Source organism: Amia ocellicauda, chromosome 1 (assembly GCF_036373705.1).
Source record: "Amia ocellicauda isolate fAmiCal2 chromosome 1, fAmiCal2.hap1, whole genome shotgun sequence".
Lineage (NCBI taxonomy): Eukaryota > Metazoa > Chordata > Actinopteri > Amiiformes > Amiidae > Amia > Amia ocellicauda.
In genome coordinates this window covers 6,931,475-6,938,596 of record NC_089850.1, presented here as the reverse complement: position 1 = coordinate 6,938,596, position 7,122 = coordinate 6,931,475, and positions in this window count along the sequence as shown.

The window sequence follows — 7,122 nt, the reverse complement described above, 5'->3', positions numbered from 1 at the left end:
GGATTAAGCCTAAATTCTACCTGGTGAATTTCAAAAGATGTGAAGCTGTCTAATGGCTCAGTAGAGGCGCAGGTCTGTGTGGTAGATGGTGGATAGGCCCCCCCACGGCCTGTTGTACAGGCCTTCTGGCAGTAAGAGAAGTCATTAGGGGAGGCTTCTACTAACGCAATAGTGTCGTCTGGTCTTAACCAGGTCTCAGTCAAGGTGAGCACATCTATGTGTGGGTCAGTTATGGTGTCATTTATTAAGGCTGCTTTGCTAGGTAGTGAGCGGATGTTTAAGACAGCAAGCTTATACACGGGAGAATAGTATGAACAGGTAATTTCTGTTTAGTAGTTTTAACATTTATTAGATTGTTAAAGTGAGGGCCCCGAGAGGAATGAACACATCCAAGCCTATGACCAATGACTGTTTTAATAGGATAACTATTGATTTTGTTTGTATAAGATTTAATCTCAGGACTATGTAGTTTATTGGATGCCTCCAGGCAGGGATCTAGGATCGGGGTCAGGCTGTGCTGGGACTTACAGGCAGACTGCAGCCTGACCGGTGCTCTGAGGAGTCACGCTTTTAAACAACTAGCTATATTATCAGATCACATTAGCGCTCCTCTCCAGCTCGGATGGAGCCCATCTCTTCTGTATAAGCCAGGCCTTTCCCAAAAACGAAATGATTTGATGCACACCAGCTTGTCAACCAGCTATTTAGAGAGGACAGCCTGCTGAAGGCCTCGTCCCCTCTGTGTAATGTTGGTAGAGGGCCAGAGACAATTATATTCTGACATCGTTTTTTCGCTTTTTTGCATAGCGATGTAAAGTTTATTTTTAAAATCTCTGGTTGTCTAATATCGTTAGTACAGCGTGAATAACCAGAGTAGAAACTGTACTGCTGCACTCTTAGAAGTAATGTGTTGAAATTCTTGAAAATGTGTTAATAGTCCTCTGACACATGGTGTGTTGTTTTCTGTCTTCCTTCTAACACAGTCGAAGTGTGTTCTTTATTTTTAACCACAATCCTGTGCGAAATGTGTCTCAACCACCCGCTTCCACACGCCCTTCACTGAGGACAGCGCGGAGTGTTTGAACTGTGCACAACGTGTGCTGTGGCCTCGAAATTACTATAGGTGAGTAACATTAATGTATTTTAATCCTTAGTTTGTGTTCTGTTTGAGTTAATTTTACAATTAACAAAAGTAATTAATTATCGTATTAGTACGGAGGAGCCCTGGGGTCAAGTGAAACAAAACCCCTCCGAAATTCCACTCGACATTTAAACTCGTAATCTCTCAAGTTGGGGTTTAACAGGATGCTTCTTGTTTCGTTTTTGCTTGAGGGCCCAGGGCTCTTCCGTACAATAGATATTATGTGTAGATGATTATTATTTTTAAAATATTTTTAAGGGTTCTAGTATTACGTGGGCGATTCGACATTTTTTAGAAGGACAGCTTGTAGTACTAGTATAGTAATAGTTGTATAACCACTATTAAAAACGACAATTAAAGCACAGGAGACCCGGGTTCGAGTCCCGCCGCGGCCGGTCACCCCCAGTGCGATACAGTATTGTGTCTCCGGGGGATTTTAATTCCTATAGTGAGGTTTACATAATACTTTGTTTAATGAAACACAGAAACGGATACAGTATCATGTTATTCATTTTCGACCTGTGCATAGTCCTGCAGAGTCCCCTCATCTGAGCAGCGCAGCCCAGCGCCAGCAACGAAAAGATACACTGCCCCGAGTCCGCATGTGCGGCTGATATACTTGCCAACATTGAAAGTATAACATATTTAGTGTTATTTATTTATTATGTATTCATTAATGTTATTTACACTTAGATTTAGACGTTTAACAGAAGTGGATTATTCCAAATCCATTATTTGACATAACTCAGTTTCAGAAAAGCATCTTTAGGTTAAATAAGTGCAATTCATTAAAATGATTACATTTTTTATATAGTGTACTATGTCTTACATAAATTGTAATTTGTTGTGTACTGAATAAATTACTTAAGACATCTGCTACATGTTTGCAATGGTAATAATTAATGTTAAGGTCTATCTGTTTACATTAAACAACTACTACATAGTTTCCTTTGTAAAATTATCATTTTGTTTAGCTTTAATAAGCCAAAGTGTTGAGTAAAAATAACATATTACAGTGTTCGTGAAATAACACTTTATTGGTGCTAATATTCCTACACAAAACCAACACATCTTCTGAGTAAAACTAACCCATAACTGTGTTAATGAAATAACACATTGTTTGTGCTAATATTCCTTCACACAGCTTGTGTTAACTTTAACACAACATGTGTTGTCCTTAATCACACTCAGCGTTTGGGCAGTTCGTCTAATTTAGTGTCAGAGACTGTGGCTCCAGGGAGGCATTTGACTTCTACTACTGGTGACACAATCTTTATATTTGTAGCCATGGAGTCTCAATAATGAGGAGCTTCTCCACTACTACTGCTGTGTCCAGCATTCTAGCATCAGGGCTGTAGTCGCTATATTCTTGGTGGTTTATTTTATTTTGCTGTACATTTGTTGTATGTTTACCAGTCTGGAAGGGCGCTATACAAATAAAAATGGATTGATTGATAAATAGCATGTTTGTCACTGTTTTTGCATATTATCCTGCATTAAGACACCCTACATACATATAGTTAATTATGGTTATTGGGTAATATTTATTACTACGTGCACAATATTGTGTTTGCAATACTACACTTGAAGTGTACACTATATTACCGAGGAGGTATGCATTTGGGATGTGTCCAAACATAAGCATTTATTATTATTATTATTATTATTATTATTATTATTATACTCCAATCGATATGTGTAGGCGAGTTACCAGTCAAAACATGTCGTTCTTTATAATTTATATTTCCCACATTATGTTTGTAAGTAAAACCACATATAAAATACTCCAGGCTGTCTTTTGTTTAGATGTATGTTTAATACCTACGAAAACAATAGAAAGACAACAGAACTACAGTAACTTGAGCTGCTGAAGGACGTATGCTGGTCTGCAGACTTGAATACTGGTTCCCGCCTACTTTAATGGTCATTTCCCGTATAGAAGGACTGTGTTTAATAAATTGCAATGTATTGATCTCCTTTTCAGTGTTTGTTCTTGATAACCTTAATTGAATTAACTGTTACATAATTATCTCACCTTTTGGTTTATCTTTGAATTTAAACTAAACTTTTTTTTTTTAACCTCTGGCAGTTTGCTGCTTACCTTTGTACCATTTCAGGTTATTCACTGGACTTGAACTGCTTACATTTCTATAAAAACTGGAAAAATGGGGATGCTTTTGACCGGTAGAGTATATGACTATTGACCTTGTCTGCCATCAGGAGCAAAACAAAATCCATGAGTGAGCACCTGTTACATCTACAGCTCTTTTTGTGTTTTTGTAAAACACTGAATTATATGATAAATAGTCGGCAAACTTTAATCTATACAAATGCAATGACATCAATATTAACTCTATGTGATTAACAAAGTATATTTAACACAATATAAAATATTTGAACACTCAAAACTAACAATAACAAAAGTAACATTGTACAGCACACTGGAAACAAAAACAGTAGGCGTAAATTCTAAGAAAGCTAACAAAACCATGGGCTTGGACTACATTTTATGTCTATAGGTTCACAGTAAAGTAGTTTACAGTGAGGGAAAAAAGTATTTGATCCCCTGCTGATTTTGTACGTTTCCTCACTGACAAAGAAATGATCATTTTAATTTAATTTTAATGGTAGGTGCATTTTAACAGTGAGACAGAATAACAACAAAAAAATCCAGAAAAACACATTTCAAAAAAGTTATAAATTGATTTGCATGTTAATGAGGGAAATAAGTTTTTGATCCCCTATCAAACAGCAAGATTTCTGACTCCCACGTGTCTTTTATACAGGTAACGAGCTGAGATTAGGAGCACTCTCTTAAAGGGAGTGCTCCTAATCTCAGCTCGTTACCTGTATAAAAGACACCTGTCCACAGAAGCAATCAATCAATCAGATTCCAAACTCTCCACCATGGCCAAGACCAAAGAGCTGTCCAAGGATGTCAGGGACAAGATTGTAGACCTACACAAGGCTGGAATGGGCTACAAGACCATCGCCAAGCAGCTTGGAGAGAAGGTGACAACAGTTGGTGCGATTATTCACAAATGGAAGAAACACAAAATAACTGTCAGTCTCCCTCGGTCTGGGGCTCCATGCAAGATCTCACCTCGTGGAGTTTCAATGATCACGAGAACGGTGAGGAATCAGCCCAGAACCACACGGGAGGATCTTGTTAATGATCTCAAGGCAGCTGGGACCATAGTCACCAAGAAAACAATTGGTAACACACTACGCCGTGAAGGACTGAAATCCTGCAGTGCCCGCAAGGCCCCCCTGCTCAAGAAAGCACATGTACAGGCCCGTCTGAAGTTTGCCAACATCTGAATGATTCAGAGGAGAACTGGGTGAAAGTGTTGTGGTCAGATGAGACCAAAATCGAGCTCTTTGGCATCAACTCAACTCGCCGTGTTTGGAGGAGGAGGAATGACCCCAAGAACACCATCCCCACCGTCAAACATGGAGGTGGAAACATTATGCTTTGGGGGTGTTTTTCTGCTAAGGGGACAGGACAACTGCACCGCATCAAAGGGACGATGGACGGGGCCATGTACCGTCAAATCTTGGGTGAGAACCTCCTTCCCTGAGCCAGGGCATTGAAAATGGGTCGTGGATGGGTATTCCAGCATGACAATGACCCAAAACACACAGCCAAGGCAACAAAGGAGTGGCTCAAGAAGAAGCACATTAAGGTCCTGGAGTGGCCTAGCCAGTCTCCAGACCTTAATCCCATAGAAAATCTGTGGAGGGAGCTGAAGGTTCGAGTTGCCAAATGTCTGCCTCGAAACCTTAATGACTTGGAGAGGATCTGCAAAGAGGAGTGGGACAAAATCCCTCCTGAGATGTGTGCAAACCTGGTGGCCAACTACAAGAAACGTCTGACCTCTGTGATTGCCAACAAGGGTTTTGCCACCAAGTACTAAGTCGAAGGGGTCAAATACTTATTTCCCTCATTAACATGCAAATCAATTTATAACTTTTTTGAAATGCGTTTTTCTGGATTTTTTTGTTGTTATTCTGTCTCTCACTGTTAAAATACACCTACCATTAAAATTATAGACTGATCATTTCTTTGTCAGTGGGCAAAAGTACAAAATCAGCAGGGGATCAAATACTTTTTTCCCTCACTGTATACACGAATAGTTATGAAATATAACCAAGAATCTTGAGACAGCTGGAGCATTACCCTTTCCTATAGTCAATCAATCAATTAATACATTTCAATTCATATAGTGCCCTTCGCACTAAAAAAATTAAAAAACCTTGAACAGTTTAGATGAACTAAAATTAAGTAAACCAACAGTAAACAAATAAATCATTAGGCATGGAGGAGAGAAAAACAAAAACTCCTATGGATGGCATGTAGGAGAAAATAAGGGTGTTTTCACATATAGTCCTCGTTAAGTGGACCAAAAACCAGACCAAGAGAAAAATAACCCAGTTCTCTTTGATTCCACACTGTCCCTAGCCTTGAAAGCGGACCCAGATCTATTTCTGGTCCAATTCAGCTGTGATGGAGTCTCAGTACACTTACCATTCACACTATTGTGCTTTGGGAACCCAGACCACAAACCTCCGTGAAGTTGGCACCCCATATAATCAAATAATTGCCAAAACTATCCCTTCATTTGTGCTGTGTTTGTGCTGATTTGTGCCGCAAAAATGAACGTTTGTGCTGGTTTGGTGTTCAAGATATTAAGCATTCTTTTTGGGCTGTGTGACGTCACTCTCCACCCCATCTCGCTCAAATCGCTCCAAACCGGTGCTGGTCGTTTGTGCTCGGTTTGTGCCGTTAAAACAAACACTGTAACTATGATCGTTTCTTAAATATAACAGAAAAACATTTTTTAAGAACAGTGATGTCACTCTCCACCCCATGTGGTCCGAATCGCTCCAAACCGGTGTCATTCGTTTGTGCTCGATTTGTGCTGTTGAAAGAAACAATCTAACTATTTCCCTTACATAGAAATAACACAATTATCTCCCGGATCTGTGACGTCAGTCATGCAGTTACCCCATCTCGTCCAATGCACTCATTTTCCGACTCGTTCGTTTGTGCTCTCGGTGCGGGTCTCTTACCATTGCTGTCATTGTTTTTTTTCTTTTAATATTGACAGTTTGATCATTGGCAGTAAATTCAAGCTTCAAATCCAAATCACATATGCCCTGCATTTGTGCTCGTGTAGCACTTGTTTGAATTCACCTCGTGTATATTGGTACTTAATATAATGTTTGTGTTCTTGTCCATCGCTAAACCATCTCATACCATTATGTTTTAGGAGTTTATTCAAAGTAAAAAGTAGTGAATATATCATTAAGGCCACTGCATTATAATAACCGTTTGCTCGATGAGCTAGTGTGTAACTTGATATAAGTGCAGCTTATGTTCAAAATGGTTATTGCATTATGCAATGACGATGATGGAATGATTGGATAGGATAAACAGTTTCAGAAGAAATGGAGATAGTTGAAGCTTTTTATCTTCAAATTTGGGTCGACTGCTTGCAGTTCTCAGAGAAAGCTGCATAAACAGTGAAGAAAGGACAGGTGAGGTGTGGGTTTCAAATATTTTTAAGCAATTGGTCGGGAACCTGTGTCACCCAAGGGTGCACTTTTTGTTTATTTATTATTAATTGTTTTTCATTATTTCATTTTGAGCACTTTATTTTGGTTTGGACTACTTATTTACTTCACTATTATTTTCCTTTTTATTTGATTGCACTTATTCACTTTAGTTTATCTGACACTGATCACAAACGAGGACACCTGCTTTGCGCACATTCTCACGAGGCACCAAACACCAGTCTAGCAAAACTCTCAGCATTACGATACAATTAAACCACAGGGGAAAGGGAGTTTGTAGTTGTTGTTTTTATTGAATTGATTGTGCTCATCAGGTGGGCTAGTAATTCATATTTGTCCCATTTCACAAGGGGGGGGGTTATAATATCCAACTTTTTTACATTAGAGAATGCTTCACATTGTTA